This window comes from Ornithodoros turicata, chromosome 1 (genome assembly GCF_037126465.1).
Source record: "Ornithodoros turicata isolate Travis chromosome 1, ASM3712646v1, whole genome shotgun sequence".
In the NCBI taxonomy this organism is placed as follows: domain Eukaryota; kingdom Metazoa; phylum Arthropoda; class Arachnida; order Ixodida; family Argasidae; genus Ornithodoros; species Ornithodoros turicata.
The window spans coordinates 53514572-53529275 of record NC_088201.1 but is presented as its reverse complement, the minus strand read 5'-3'; the positions used below and the strand labels follow the sequence as shown (position 1 = coordinate 53529275).

At 44.2% G+C, this 14704-nt stretch overlaps 1 long non-coding RNA gene across 1 annotated transcript; it reads left to right on the top strand.

Moving 5' to 3' along the window:
• Positions 1–13044: 13044 nt before the first annotated feature.
• LOC135398994 (uncharacterized) lies at positions 13045–13803 on the top strand. Its single transcript, XR_010424166.1, has 4 exons — positions 13045–13139; positions 13201–13270; positions 13346–13535; positions 13685–13803. It is a non-coding gene; the product is annotated as an uncharacterized LOC135398994 (long non-coding RNA).
• The last annotated feature ends 901 nt before the right edge of the window (positions 13804–14704 follow it).

The window sequence follows — 14704 nt, the reverse complement described above, 5'->3', positions numbered from 1 at the left end:
TGAGCGTCACTTTTTTGCAAAAAAAGTGACTTTTGACAAAAACTGATGATTTTGTAAAACACGACCTCTCAGGTTGCAACAGAGGAGAGGGATATGGGGTTCAAACTACGTGATCTTAATTTCACACATAGTACATATTACAAAATCGGCTTAGAACATTTTTGATATCGTTTTGATATCAGATGATATAAGTGTCAAATTTGATCAAATTTGTCATTTGACCTTCGCGAGTGCCGTTTTGGAAGCGATTTTGTGAAACACGACGTCTCAAGGTCGAACCGGAAGAACAGGTACGGGCATAGGTCGGCGAATTCACTCACAATGGCCATCACGGACATCATTTGCCATCATATCACTCAGAATGATGTGACATTGAGTGATGGGCAATGAAGTGATGTGATGTTGAGTGATGGGCAGTGATGTGATGTGATGTTGAGTTTGGTGTTGAATGGTGGCATTGATGGGTATGATGCGATGTTGAATTATGGCCACTTTAATCATGGTGCGTGGTGGTGTATCATGGGTTCTTCGCATCATGCACCATGATTAAGGGGGTCTCGCGTATTTCAGAGGGCTCTGCTGCCTCCTTTTCCGGGTCGCCTTCATTACAATCCCAGTAGAAGTGCATAGCATAAGCGTTGGTAAGATCTCTTTGGCACCGTGATGCAAGTGGTTTCGTTCGTTTTGCAGTGCTCTAATGCCGCCTTTTCCGTATTTTGCGGTCGCCTCTGTTGCAATTGCAGCAGAGCTCTGAATCCCAGTAGAAGGGCATAGCATAACCCATTGGTAATATGTCTTTGGCACCGTGATAGAAAGATTTTCTCTGGTTTAGAGGGCTCTGCTGCCTACTTTTCCGAATCTTGCGGTCGCTCTGTTATGTGATCCCAGTAGAATGGTATGGCATAAACCATTGATAATTCGCGTTTTTCGCCAAATCGACGCCGCACAGCAGTGAAACTCGGGACTAGCCGATCCAGGTACACACGGCCTACCCCGCGTTCTATTGCGGAGAAGTTGCTGCTTTTCGCATGGGATCGCTGACCTGCACCTGTATTTTGCTGTTGAAATCATCGATGAAGGGAACAGTGCAGAGAACGACCAGCAAATTAAACCAAACTACCTTTGTTCGGTGCCGCAATGCGACTCTGCGCGCCAAGGGGACAGCAGTTTGTCTTTCCGCGTTCTCTTCTTTCCACACATGGAATACCGCACCTTTGACGCATCCTCGGAAGAGATGGATTGAGCGACTCGAAATCAGCAAACCTGTTACATCAGCAATGGTTGTGTGTGTATGGCAGAGCTCTTGGAGCGGTACTGCCTACATATCTGTTGAACGTTCTTATTATTCTTTTTCTGAAGCACACTTCTGTGCAACTCATGTCAGGAAGGGAAGCAAAACCTTGTCTAGGCAAAACAGAACGTTTTTTTTTTTCAAACTTGAGTAGCCATTATGTGCAGGAAAGCGCAGGGGATAGCGCGAAAACGTACACCAGGTCAGTTTTGTAACTGTGCATTTCAATCAGCGCGTCAAATCACTTGGGGAAAGAATTCAGAAAGAATGCGACGTTTCGTTAAGGTTTCCCAGAAACATGCGCACCAGTGACACACGGGTGTGGCAACCTTACCCTGTAAATTCTAAGCTACATTCCTACACGCGCTACACACTTGGAAGATCTTATGTGTAAGAGAGCATCAGCACAGATATCGTGTGCTTGCATGTCTCTGACATTCCTGCAGCGGAGGACCACTCGCTGCTTCCTATTTCGGCCTCGCAACCGGTAAACGTGAAACTCACCGTCACGGAGTGTGCTTGATCGAACAGGCCGGAACTAAGCTAATAATACGCTACAACTATAGCCGTCTCTTTGGACAACTCGGTTACGCCTGCCATAAGTATATGAGTAGCGTTTAATAAACGTTCGCCTTCAACGCATCAAGAATCAACATTGCAGTTCAGCAATCTCAAAATCGAAACTAAGCGACAACCTAGTTACGTCCGCCGTGTTGGAGGTTAGATGCGCCACCTACAGGTCGCGCAAAACGCGAATACGTCTTTCGCTCCGTGATACAGGGGGTGTCGCCCGTTTTAAAGGGCCCTGCTGCTGTCTTTTCCGAATTTTGCGGTCGCCTCTGTTACAATCCCAGTAGAAAGGCATAGTATAAGCCGTCGCGAATATGTCTTTGGTACCATGACACCACGGGGTTCCGCCCCTTTTAAAGGTACTGTAAAGTAGCATCGATCAAATGTCATTTAGTGTGGCTATTCGATAGTCCAAGCCACCAGGACAAAAGCTGCGTAGGTTTCATTTCAATCGACGGTGTAATTAATTAGAAAATTACAATTAAAGATTACGGGCAACACTGTACTAGGTATTCGAAATGAATCCGTACTCCTGACACATACGGCGGCAACCACATTGCATGCGTATAACTCTGGGCCCGACATAACAATCCACCACAATCCACCATAAAACCCGCCCCTACAATCCACACAATGATCCACATCTGAGGATAAACGGATAATCGAACTGAAATGAAATGCTGAGCCGTTGAAAAAAATGTGTCAGACGTTCAAGAAGCCAGACAGCGTCGGGACTTGTTCACAGAGGTTCACAGAGCGAGTTTGTTCGTTCGAAAGAGGCCGCGAACAGAAGGAGGGCGCAGGCGCAGCAGAGAAGTAGGGAGAGTCTCCATCGAACAGCGGCCAGCGCTGGGTTACTTCGCAAAAACAGGGGTTAGCAGGTTAAACTGTTAACAGGGGTTTCAGAATGCATAGGTAAACGGGAAAACTAATGATATGGTTACTAAAATAACGAAGTTCCGATGTAATAGTGTGTAATACCAATTTTCAGTGTTGCCCGCTGTACAGGGTGTTGTCTGACACCAGGCGTCGCACCGCTCCACTACGCCGCATCTTTCATGGCAAATTAAAAATATTTATAGCGCGTTGTCGGTCGTATGGTTGCGCATATGGTATTTAGAAGCAACAAAGGCTCGAGTCACATCACCGGCATATCATGCTTGTCTGATGCTTTATCTGTCTGTCTGCTGCTTGTCTGCTGCACTCTGCTGCCGACTTTTCCGAATATTGCGGTCGCCTCTGTTACAATCTCAGTAGAAAGGCCTAGCATAAACCGTTGCTAATATCCATTTGGCACCATGACTGAAGGGGTTTCGCCTATTTTAAAGGGCTCTGCTGCCACATTTTCCAATTTTTGCGGTCGTCTCTGTTACAATCCCAGTACAAGAGCATAACATCAGTTGATGATAATAGCTTCGCTATGTAGAATACACCAGTAACCATTTGTACTGAGTGATGAGTACTGGCTTGTCATCATATTCCTTGGACGTTCCTGCCCTTATCGGGGTTGCATAAATTTTTTTTCTTCTTTTTGCAAAGAAGTTGGCAAGTGAGGCAATGTCTCAGAAGGAGACTGTGGGTCACCTTTGCCGTCAAGGTCATTGCTTGAATGTAGACGTGCACACAAAGCATGGACTTATGGACGCTTCGATAAAAATAAGTCGATTACCATGAACAGTGATGTGCAAAAGGCTTCGTAAAGGATGCGAATTTTCATCTATCAAATATTCTCCTGAGACTTCAGCACCAGCGCTGGTAGGTGTCCCTTGCCGTGTAAGTGTTCTCACTACGGGATATTTGTCGTGCAAGTTCACTTTTCTGTCTTGTATCTTGGCAAGCTTTTGACTCTTGCCATATCCTCGCGGCTCTCTTAAGCGAATTCAAATGAAATATATAAGCTTTTTGGCCAGTTTCGCAACTCGTGTCAGCACCGAAGAGCAACGGCAATTTCTTCTTTGTCATTGTTGTTGCGGCTGGCACTGCACTAGCATCAGTGCGCGTAGAAGCCAATATACGGGACAGGGTGCGATAAGATGTCTGCGTGATTTCGAGTGGAACGAACCGTCCCGAAAGACTACTGTACAACTACATTCGCATCTGTATTATGTCGGTGGGCTAGTTTAATACCACACTTCAGACAACAGTGGCTGAAGTATCTGTTCCAATTATTCAAAAGTGAATTCAATCGCCACACCTGATAGCAGATGCACGCGTCGCAAGACATAAGCATTCTCTGGCCTTACAAGAAATACCGGTTCGCACAGACGTCTTCAAGTTTTCTTTGTTTCCTCGCACAGTCGACGAGTGGAACAATCTTCCGGCGAACATTGCTAACGAACAAAATGTCTCTGTTTTTGCATCGAAGTTAGAAACTGTCTTGTAAACATCTGTTGCAATTGCTTGTTCTTGTTGTCGAGTGAAAGAGACGTGGTTTGGTTCACTCGGCAAGAAAAAGCCCCTTTATTGTTCACGTACATTCTTTCAAAGGCACCGCATCAGTATGAGCGGCCAGTAACAACGAACAGATATATCACCTACTTCAGAGGCGCAACATTCCTGATAACAGCAATCGTGTCTGGTTATCGCTACACTTAAGTTGTTGTAAATTGCCCACTGCCCTATCCACCTGTGACTACGACACAAGACGAGTCAACAGTGCTGTAAATAAAATAAAATTCCCTCAATGCTCTATCTTCTCACCGCCTCGTGGGTCGGTGGCCTTCTCCATTCGTAGCCACTGCAGGGATTTGGGACGCCCTCGATTCTGAATATAGTTGTATGTATTGGGATGTAGCTCGTAATAACTCTTGATATCAACTAGATATTGAAGATGTCATCATTTAATTACGTAGACTGTATATCGTCTGCGGACCATAGCTGTTTCCTCTGCGGCCCTCTGAGAAGTCGCACTTGGTCAATTCGTCGTCCAGAGTGGCTAAGTTCGTTCAGTGTAGGGATAACTTGATGCGTCGAGATAAGTAATCGAAACACGCCTATTGGGCAACGCTGCACACGGTGCTGCCCACTGTCAAATAGACCGTTCCGACTATTTTTCTCGTCGCATCGGGGTTATCTCAACACTGAACGAACCTAGCCTCCCCGAATGCAATCACAGGTGCCAAACTGCCAATTTCATCTCAATCTGCTCGATACCTCGAATGTCTCGTGCTCATTTCCACTGTTATACACCTCTTCTTTCACTACGCGCAGGTTCCTGGGCGTTATTATCATGTGTACCCGGTTTTGTTATCATGTGCATCCGGTGTTATCATGGTCATGCCGCCTCAGGTACGTCCTCCTCTCCGTGCTCAAATATTTTCCTCGCCGCGTGACTCTCGCACTACCGTGTAAAGTTAGCTTCCTTGCGTAATATTCTGCTATTATGCCAAGCCGACTTTCAGAAGGTGTACGCCGGAAGCGTATTTCCAAATCCGCTCCTGTACAACAGATAGCCACCGCCGCCTCCAGTTAGCGTGGCGGCGGCGGTGTACTGCGTATTGTGGCGGCGGTAGAAAACCCTGAAATGTCATCGCGTACCTGCAAAAACAGCAAGTAGCGCATGTACTGAAGTCTGTACGTAGTGACGTAAACACAACACTTAAGTGTGTACGGATACGTTTCGAACAGCCTGCAGATTACTTTTAGTGCCCTGATACATAAAACACAATAATTTGGTTACATGGCAGTGGCTGACATTAGAAAATCCACTTGTTCAGAGGTTCCAAGGAGCGGAGCAAACGGTCACAGTTGCTGAAGTTCATCAGATAAATCAGAAGCAAATGTTAAGCAAACAAACAAACAAAAAAAGAGCGAGTGAACTGACTTTTGTAATGCAGCCTGCAACTTTTTCATTTGCATATTCACATTGCACGTTGGCGTCACAATATAAAATACCCAGTTACACTGATGTAAAGTATGTACTAGATAAGTGAAAAGTTAGTGTTGGTGAAGTTAGACCTGTGCTTCTATTTCATTATCTCAACTTGGTAAATGCCTAATATTAGCATCGGACGCTGGAAAACCTTTTATATTCACGCTTGCTCGTGCAACAATGGCCTACTCATGAGCTGTCCTGAAGCTCCGGGGCAGGACAATTTGCTGAAAGCCATAATGCTGTACAAATTCATCACAGTCCCTTTGTGGCCTTTTACAATATGCCAGTACATGAATTCGTGCTATTGAAAGCGTTCTGGTAGTTCGAGTTTGGCATTGTGGGTCAGAATAGTCTCAATATTTTGTACAAAATTTAATTTTAAGAACTACTGGTGGGTGTTTTCAGAGCTTATCGGATAAAACCAAAGTTTTATCCCTAGTCATGCGATACTACCATAATTAATGTGCCGTGTTCTGCCCATCAGACTGAGATAATAAAAAGCTGCTACTGTAGTGGCAAAATAAGGTGAAGGCTGTTCAAGCATTGAAGGGTGTGTGAAATAAATGAAAAGGTTTCAGTACCAAGACAAATGAGCAGGCACTATGATATGCGTGTAGATCAAGCAAGTAATTCGCTCTGCAACATATACAGGGTGTCTCAGTTAAATCCCCGGGCTAACTCCCAAGCAGCACAATGTACTGAAAGTCGAGTGCGATAGGGGTGGACGGTATGTGTCTTATCAATGTTCTTTAGTTCCACCAGTCTGTTCAAGGCATTTTACCTACCCGTCCACCCCTATTGCACTCGACTTTCAGTACATTGTGCTGCTTGGGATAATTCGCGAACGGGTGCACAAATCGAAGAACGTTCTGTTTTACAAGTATCTGTCGGATACCACCTACAGGCTGCGCACCGTGTGAATGAGTGGGAGGTGCTCGTTATTTAAATAAAAATTCAAATGAGTTTCGTGAAAAACATAACTTCTAAAGCAGGGCGCCGTCGGCATTAAAATGCGTACTACCCCTTTTAGAACCTTCAGTGGACACCTTTTATAGAAAAATCTGCCACCGAAGCGGGTCATTGGTTGCGGTAATTAATTGGTTTAGATTTACATTTTTTTGTCGCGGCTGGTCGCGGTGAAGTGCAAAAGGACGCTCTTCCACTCCCTTATCCATCAATGAATTACGTGTTCTACACTCTTAAAAATGAACTTCACCGCATAGCACGCTCCTAGCCAACCATAACCTCGAATGATATCGTTATCTGCCCTGATTTGTTGAAAACGGGAGGCGTACGCCTTTTTTGTGACACTTATGCTGTTCATAATTGTCACAAAAAAGGCGTACGCCTACCGTTTTCAACAAATCAGGGTAGATAACGATATCATTCGAGATTATGGTTGGCTAGGAGCGTGCTATGCGGTGAAGTTCATTTTTAAGACTGTAGAGCTTACTTCGCAATGGGGAGTGCTGAAGAAAAAATGGAAAGCATGTGATACCAAGATACTATGTGATTAACTGTGTTTCGTCCGTGCGATCCTAACAGAGAAAGGGCGCATATCAGTCAGATAAGCGGGGTGGGGACTGGCGTAGCCTGTTTGACGCTGTTATTTTTTCTCCAGCACTCCCCGTTGCGAAGTAAGCTACCGAACACGTAATTCATTGGTGGATAAGGGAGTGGAAGAACGTCCTTTTTCGCTTCACCGCTACCAGCCGCGACAAAAATATGTAAACCGAAACCAATTAATTACTGCAACAAATGACACGCTTCGGTAGCAGATTTTTCTGTAAATGGTGTCCACTGAAGGTCCCAAAAGGCGCCGTACCCATTTTAATGCCGACCGCGCCCTGCTTTAGAAGTTATGTTTTCCAAACAACGCATTTGAAGTTTTATTTAAATAATGAGCGCCTCCCACTCATTCACGCGGTTCGCAGCTTGTAGGTGGTACCGGACAGATACTTGTAATAAAGAAAGTTCTTTGATTGGTGCACCCGTTCGCGAATTATTTAGCCCGGGGATTTAACTGAGACACCCTGTATAGCGATTTCATGGAAATGACACAGCTGCGCAACACTACAATATCAGTCTCTCAGCACTTTAGATTCTGGAAGCTGGGATACGTTAGGAAACATGATAATGGCGAGATGAACAAAGATGACACATTGCTCATCTGACAGGAATAAGTTATGCCTTTTTTGCATAGCACGGTAGCGCATGATGTTTTTTACTGGGCTGCAGTGCTCTTGGAATTGCAAACGCAGCATCATGTGGCACTTAAACCTCAATTTACACGTATAGATGTATATGTGATGTAAGGAAGTAGTGACATGATGGTTTGAGTATGATCAAGATGAGGTCAAGTGAGTGAGTGAGCACGGGTATTGGATATTTTTTTAGGTAACACCTACGCCGTTTATATATTCACCGTCTGTGCGCCATATGTGCTCGGCAGTTCCGGGCCGAAAGTACGACTTACACATTGACTACGACTACATTGTCAACAGCACTTTCACCATAGGAACACCCTTCGTTTCCGTCTGTTCCAGATTGGCTGTAACGACTTTTCGTTGGCCGCTCTTCTTGGCCTTGTCTTGCACCCCAACAAGTGCACAGTTCCCTTAGAAGTCGGCCCAGGACGCACATTCCCCCAGAGCGTGAGTCGTGACGTTGCCCACATACGTGAGGCCGACAACGGCAAGCGCTATCACCACCACCACCACCACCACCACCCCAACAAGTGGGCTGTCACTGCCGCTCTCCTCGGTTTTCTCCAAGCTTCAGGCCTCGTGAAACACATGTGACTTCGTTCTAGTGTCTATTTCCTTGTTTCTTTCTTGCCTTTTCCTTCTTTTTCTTTTCCGTTTTCTTTTTTGGAATAGCAACCCGGCTCCTTGCCTATATAACTTTTCCTATCTATTTTCTTAGTATGTTTACTAAGAAAATAGATAGGTACGCCTTGGCCAGTAAACGTGTGGACCTAGAGGTCTGTTTGCCCACTGTATCACTTCTTTCCTGGATAATAATAACCTGAGCACAAATTTACACGAACATACACGTACGTTCGTGTTGCTCATGCTCAAGCTTATTTCGTCACGGGTTTCGTCCACCACCTACACTCTTAGAAATGAACTTCACCGCATAGCACGCTCCTAGCCAACCAGCATTTCGAATGATATCGTTATCTGCTCTGATTTGTTGAAAACGAGAGGCGTACGCCTTTTTTGTGACACTTATGCTGTTCATAATTGTCACAAAAAAGGCGTACGCCTCCCGTTTTCAGTAAATCAGAGCAAATAACGATATCATACGAGATGATGGTTGGCTAGGAGCGTGCTATGCGGTGAAGTTCATTTTTAAGAGTGTAGACTGCGTTTACGCTAGTTTATCAATCACAAACGCCTTAGCTCCATGATTTATATCTGTGGCGCAAGTATCCTTTGCTATGTTCTGCAGAACGAATGCGGCTTTATTTTACTGTATTATCCCTAACAAAATACTCACTTTTTTTTTAAATTGATTTTGGTGCACTACTTTTGTACCACAAACAATGCAAAACAGTGCACATATTAAGGATTTTTACTTTATATTTAGAAGATTTTCAGCGCATAGTTGCATGCATATTTTGGCAGTGTTTAGTGCACATTGATTCATGCTCTAATAATAAGAGCAAGGATCAGCGTTGGGGGCACCTCATTATTGTAAAGCTACCTTTCTTTATTCAGACAGCTGATGAGAAGCTGACTACATTGCGGGTCCCCCTGTATACTTTTAAACCTAACTTGTCGCTTTTGAGTTCCGGTAACTTCTTGAAGAACTTGTTCCTTTTTTAGGTTACTTGGTCAGAGTAACTTTGGGTAAGTTCCAAGTTCCTTTTGAGACCCAACATTCCCACAAGAAGAATATCCCAGCAAATCTCTGTCTTCTATTGTATTTCCTACATGATTCAGAACTGACAGCAGAAGGGATGCTGATAATTTGACCAAAACAACCAGGGACACAAGGTACAACATGATGTAATGCACTAAACGCGGGCACTCCTGAGCTTTTGATGAATTGCTTGCTATTAAGAGTGGGATATCAGAAGGAAAATGATGAGGGAAACTCAGCACAATTAATTTACGTGAAATGCATGCAAAGGGGCATGCAGGTTCACATGAAGTGTGACAAAGTGCTGACTGTGGAGTGCGCAGTGGAAAGCACGCTGCGAAGATATACAGGCAAATCCGAAATGAAAGACACATGAGATACAAAGCAAAAATCTAATTGACAGACTGTGGTTAACATCACAAATGGCCATTAAATTTAGCTTTGAATATTCCTTGTGGAATGTGCAGTGGGGGCATGTGGTAAGGTAGAAAATCAAGTAATGTCTTATCTAACTACGCAATAACGAATTGATAAAAACCAATGAACATATCCCTCCAAACAACAAAAAGTGTGAATGGCATTCTTCACTGTGATGTGAGTAATGCAGCATGCTTCATAAGGTCATCATGATAGGTACCTATAATCTTGTGTTGTCCTATTCGTATTGTGTGTTCCTCAAACTCAAGGAAATGTTACCTCTTCCTATGGTTTTCGTCTTTGCTGGTAGCCTTTCATTCTGTTTTATTCTGTTGCTATTTGGTACACTTGCTGTATTTGAACATACTACGTTTTGTGCATATTATGCATGCTATTTCTCCTGTTCGTTGCCGCAATTACGCACTTGGAGTCAGAAGTACTGAAGAAAAAAACATCATCAGGAGAAAAGCTCCGTAGATTCTTTGTTGTAGTAGACCGTACAGTTGTTCAAAACTATTGGTTACGTAAAGATAGTGCAGCGTCTCCACTTATACCTAGTGTACATCATTTTTATGTCAACTTGAAAGAAGCCAATAAGTACCAGCAAAAAAGTCTAAGCAGAAAGAAAAGGACATCATCTGAATGCATTAGCAGGGCTCCATTTCACAGCGAATTATAAGTTGGAAAATACAACCCGAATCACACATCCACCCCCGAACCCGAAAAGTTAGGACGCACAGGTGTCCTTACACACAGAAGTGCTATCTTTTGTGCATGTACTATGTACAGACTTCAGTACATGCAGTACATCTTGCTGTTTTTGTAGATGCGCATGACCATGTCATGTCATAATCCGACGACGGTTTATTGCTTTAATTACTTAATTCCAATGTTCCTCGTAAATAACTTCAGAGAGAGTGGTCGCTATAAAGAATCGCAGTAAAGAACGTTACGACGGGATTGGCAAGCGTTATTTCTGATACTGGTACACTACATCGAAGGTGCCACACACAATAAACCCGTACTCTATAATTGGTTTTCACGGTTCGCGCTTTGTTTCTCAAAATAATTTGAACGACAATGACCATTCATGCCATCGCAAACCGAAGACACTAAGCAGCAGCACATCATCACTTTCACTGAAAACGTTGACTATCCGTGGTCTCACGTTCCCAAAAGCAAGACACGTAAATGTTCCAAGAACTTGTACATTGCTTATCGTCATCCAAAGACACCTAAACACATCTATAATTTACTTTGCACTCATTATCCGTACCGTAACACACTCTCATCACAAACAGCCAAACATAGCAACATAGGGGGGGGGGGAATATGTTTAATGATAACAAACAAACAAACAAAGAAGAGAAACGAGGGAAAGGTCAGCCAGACAGGGTGTCGGCTTGCTATTCCCCCAAAAAATAATATTAAAAAATAAAAAAATAGAAAATAAAAAGAATATAAAAAACAAATAAATAAATAAAGAATCAGAGAGGGAACATAGGGTGTATGCTATAAAAGGTCAGTCACATTTTCGCGCGTGGCGCGATACCTACTTGACAGACAGACTTCCGCTGCCGCAGAGTGAAGAAGTTGCGCCAGGAATCCCTACAAAAAAAATCGCCGTTATCAGGCACTGAGTTACAAAATAAATACGGCCACGCAAACTTTCGTCTTCATGAATTTCCTATGCGCTATATCGACGTAAACACGCCAGTCTGTCGATAGTTGTTTGTAGCTTCCGCATGGGGCGCTAGTGGCGTTGAATCCGAAACAAACTCATGTGGGCGCGTATTTCTGTTATGCACGATACGTACCCGTGGTACTCACTGACATTTACGTTTAACGAAGCTTGATACGATTTGGTTTAGATGTTGTCTGCACATGTTGCGGTTCGTATGCCGCTTCCTAGCGAAACATTTCAGCTCCTTCTCTTAGCAGACGACAGTCGCTCTTAGCAGACAGACGACGACGAAAGGACGGAACTAAGGTAGATGGAACAAAATATGTATTGCCATAGAAGTGAAACGAAAAAGAAAGAAAGGTCTCAACGAAAAAAAAAAAAAAAAAAAAACGGTTTGTCGTGCCCCAGCAAACACACATGATTCCCAGATCATCCCGTTTTCATCTCACGGCCTCATCGGGATGAGTTGATCCATGCATTGTCCCCCAGATCTCCGGGAGCGAGCAATAGGAAATCGTCCCATATTCATCCCTGTGAGAGCTGCCTGCGAGAATGCAGACGCCGCGAACCCTTCGCGCCTCCAACTGCGCTTGCGCGGTACGCAACTGCGGCTGCATTTCGTAACGTTACTACGTGATCCTTAATATGGTCGTTACCGAACACGATGTAAAATTTATCAATTTCATTCTTCATATTTACGCATGGCATATCCAGTATTTTGTGGTTTTAATAAGGTACGCGACTTGCGCGGCTTCTAGGCGGCCAGTGGGAGCGATATTCAAACGTTCAAACCGTTAGCAAGCTCGTCCGGGTTGCAGGATGGATGTGTTGTGGTGTGATGTTACAATTGTGAGCGAGTTGTGCGTTGTGTTGTGAGTTGTGTGAGCGACTTGAATTGTGTTCATTTGTTTGACTGCTTGTGAGTGTAGCTGGGAGAAAAGACACCACTCTGGAACCAGACTGTACGCTGAGGTGCCAAAAAAATGTGGATGCCATCACGCACATCTCGACGAAATGTCAGTGTTCCCGTGAGTGAGAGCCTGCAAGCAATACGTTCGTAAGGTACAGCGGCGAAACTAACAATGTGACGGCAACGAGGGTAGCCGGTACCCTCAGTCAGGGCAAGATAATACGAGTAACAGCGGTCCAATGCTCTTGGAACACGGCGCGTTTCTATCCCGCAATTCTCAAACAAGTGGTTCGCATGTCACGGACATTTATGAAGACGCTTCCGATGAAGGTATAGAAGAAGTACATGTGCTACACCAGCGAGGGTCACATATGGCTCATTTGAGCAACGCTTGTACGGAACAGGCGTTACCGATGGCAAAGTGTCGATGACTAAAGTGCATGGACGCTTGTACAGATGTTCAGTCACAGGTGCAATTCTGAAGGACACTCTCCACTAACATACATGGACTTGAGCGACGTTCAAGGTAAATTAATCTATATTACCACAATTTAGGAAGCGTAGAGTCAGTATATTTTTCTTTGTAGAAAATTCTGTCACGCCAACTTCTGCAGCATGACTGTTCTCCCGCACTGAAAGACCTCCCTTGTATGTCAAGTGAGTTATTGTTGCAGAACATGATCACTCTTTGTTGAAAATAGGAGAAATGCTGTCACGCTGTCTCTGGTGCAGCGTCAAAAATCGCAGACCAATCCAAGATGTGCCGCCTCCACCTACTTGGCAACCTTATTCTCACCGTATGATTCATTCCAGTGTTTCATGGCCTTGCATTGAACGTGTTGTACTTTAACGCTGGTAAAATTAAGACATTCATCATGCAGTGAATGAAGCTGGGCATCCGGACCCTGAATTTCCCATCGGGGTACGCAGAATTATGTATTTCCAGCCATACAAAACGCTTTTGAACATGCTTTCAGCATGGTTGGCAAACCAGTCCAACCTAAATTTTAGAACCGCTGGATGACCTTGACACTTTATGCGCTTCATATCGCTTTCGACATTGTCACACAGAGTCCCACACAGTCCGCCAAGTATACAAGGATGCAATGGCAGACGAGGGAAATGAATGAGCGTCTACTTCAGCCAGTGTGGCAGTCAGCCCAGCTGTCTCAGTCCCAGCGAATAAGGCAACCAGACGCACAAACTTCACAGTATGGTATGCCAATAGAGATTCTCCCAAACGATATTGTGATGCGTTGACTGTTGTATGGTGAACTAACTGCAAAGCAGCTGTGCGTATCCCAAGCAGAAATCAACAAGATGAGCGGCCCCTCCCCCGTACTGCTGCAGTGTATATCCTGCACATGGTAGGAACATTTTCCTGTATGTTAGAAGTGCATTGCAGATCATAATTCATTCTGTAGTCAGCATCATAAAAAAAAAAAAGGATCGCGTACTATACCAAGCATACGATTCCCTCTGTCATTACTTTATTTCCTTTTCTTTCTCCCAGATATTGTGCGTGAGTAGCTGGTGCTCTTAATGAGTGCCTACATCTCCATTTTTCTTCTTTTTCATTCCATTCACGTTGCACATATTTCCAAATCTGTAAACATATTTTTAACACTCTGTACTCATGAGACAATCATGTGCTTTGACGTAAAAAAATGTCATCTCCTGTTTAGATGCCAACATCTTGCAGCGGAGCAGATGCTTTTCACATCGGTCACAGGTGATCAGAATATTTTATTTAACATAATTATCTAAGTACACAAGTCACAGGTATGTAGCTTTCAACGTTTTCCTTGATTTTGTGGCAGATTGCAACTTTTGTACGTTGTTTCTTCTTCTAGGTCTTGGGGTGTTAATAGGTGCTTCTCGAGGGCTGTCTCAGGGGATCTCCCCACATCGGAAGTAAATACCTCCACTTTGCCTCTTTGCTTGCAGCGAAAGGGCGCAAAGCAATTAACGTCATTTACTTTAGCCTTTACAGCTCAAGTGCTCAGAATGGTGCATACCATGAAGCTTATTCAGGAGCACCACACCGCGTGGCTTGACCTCATATAGGCCAAGTTAACAACGGCACCAACG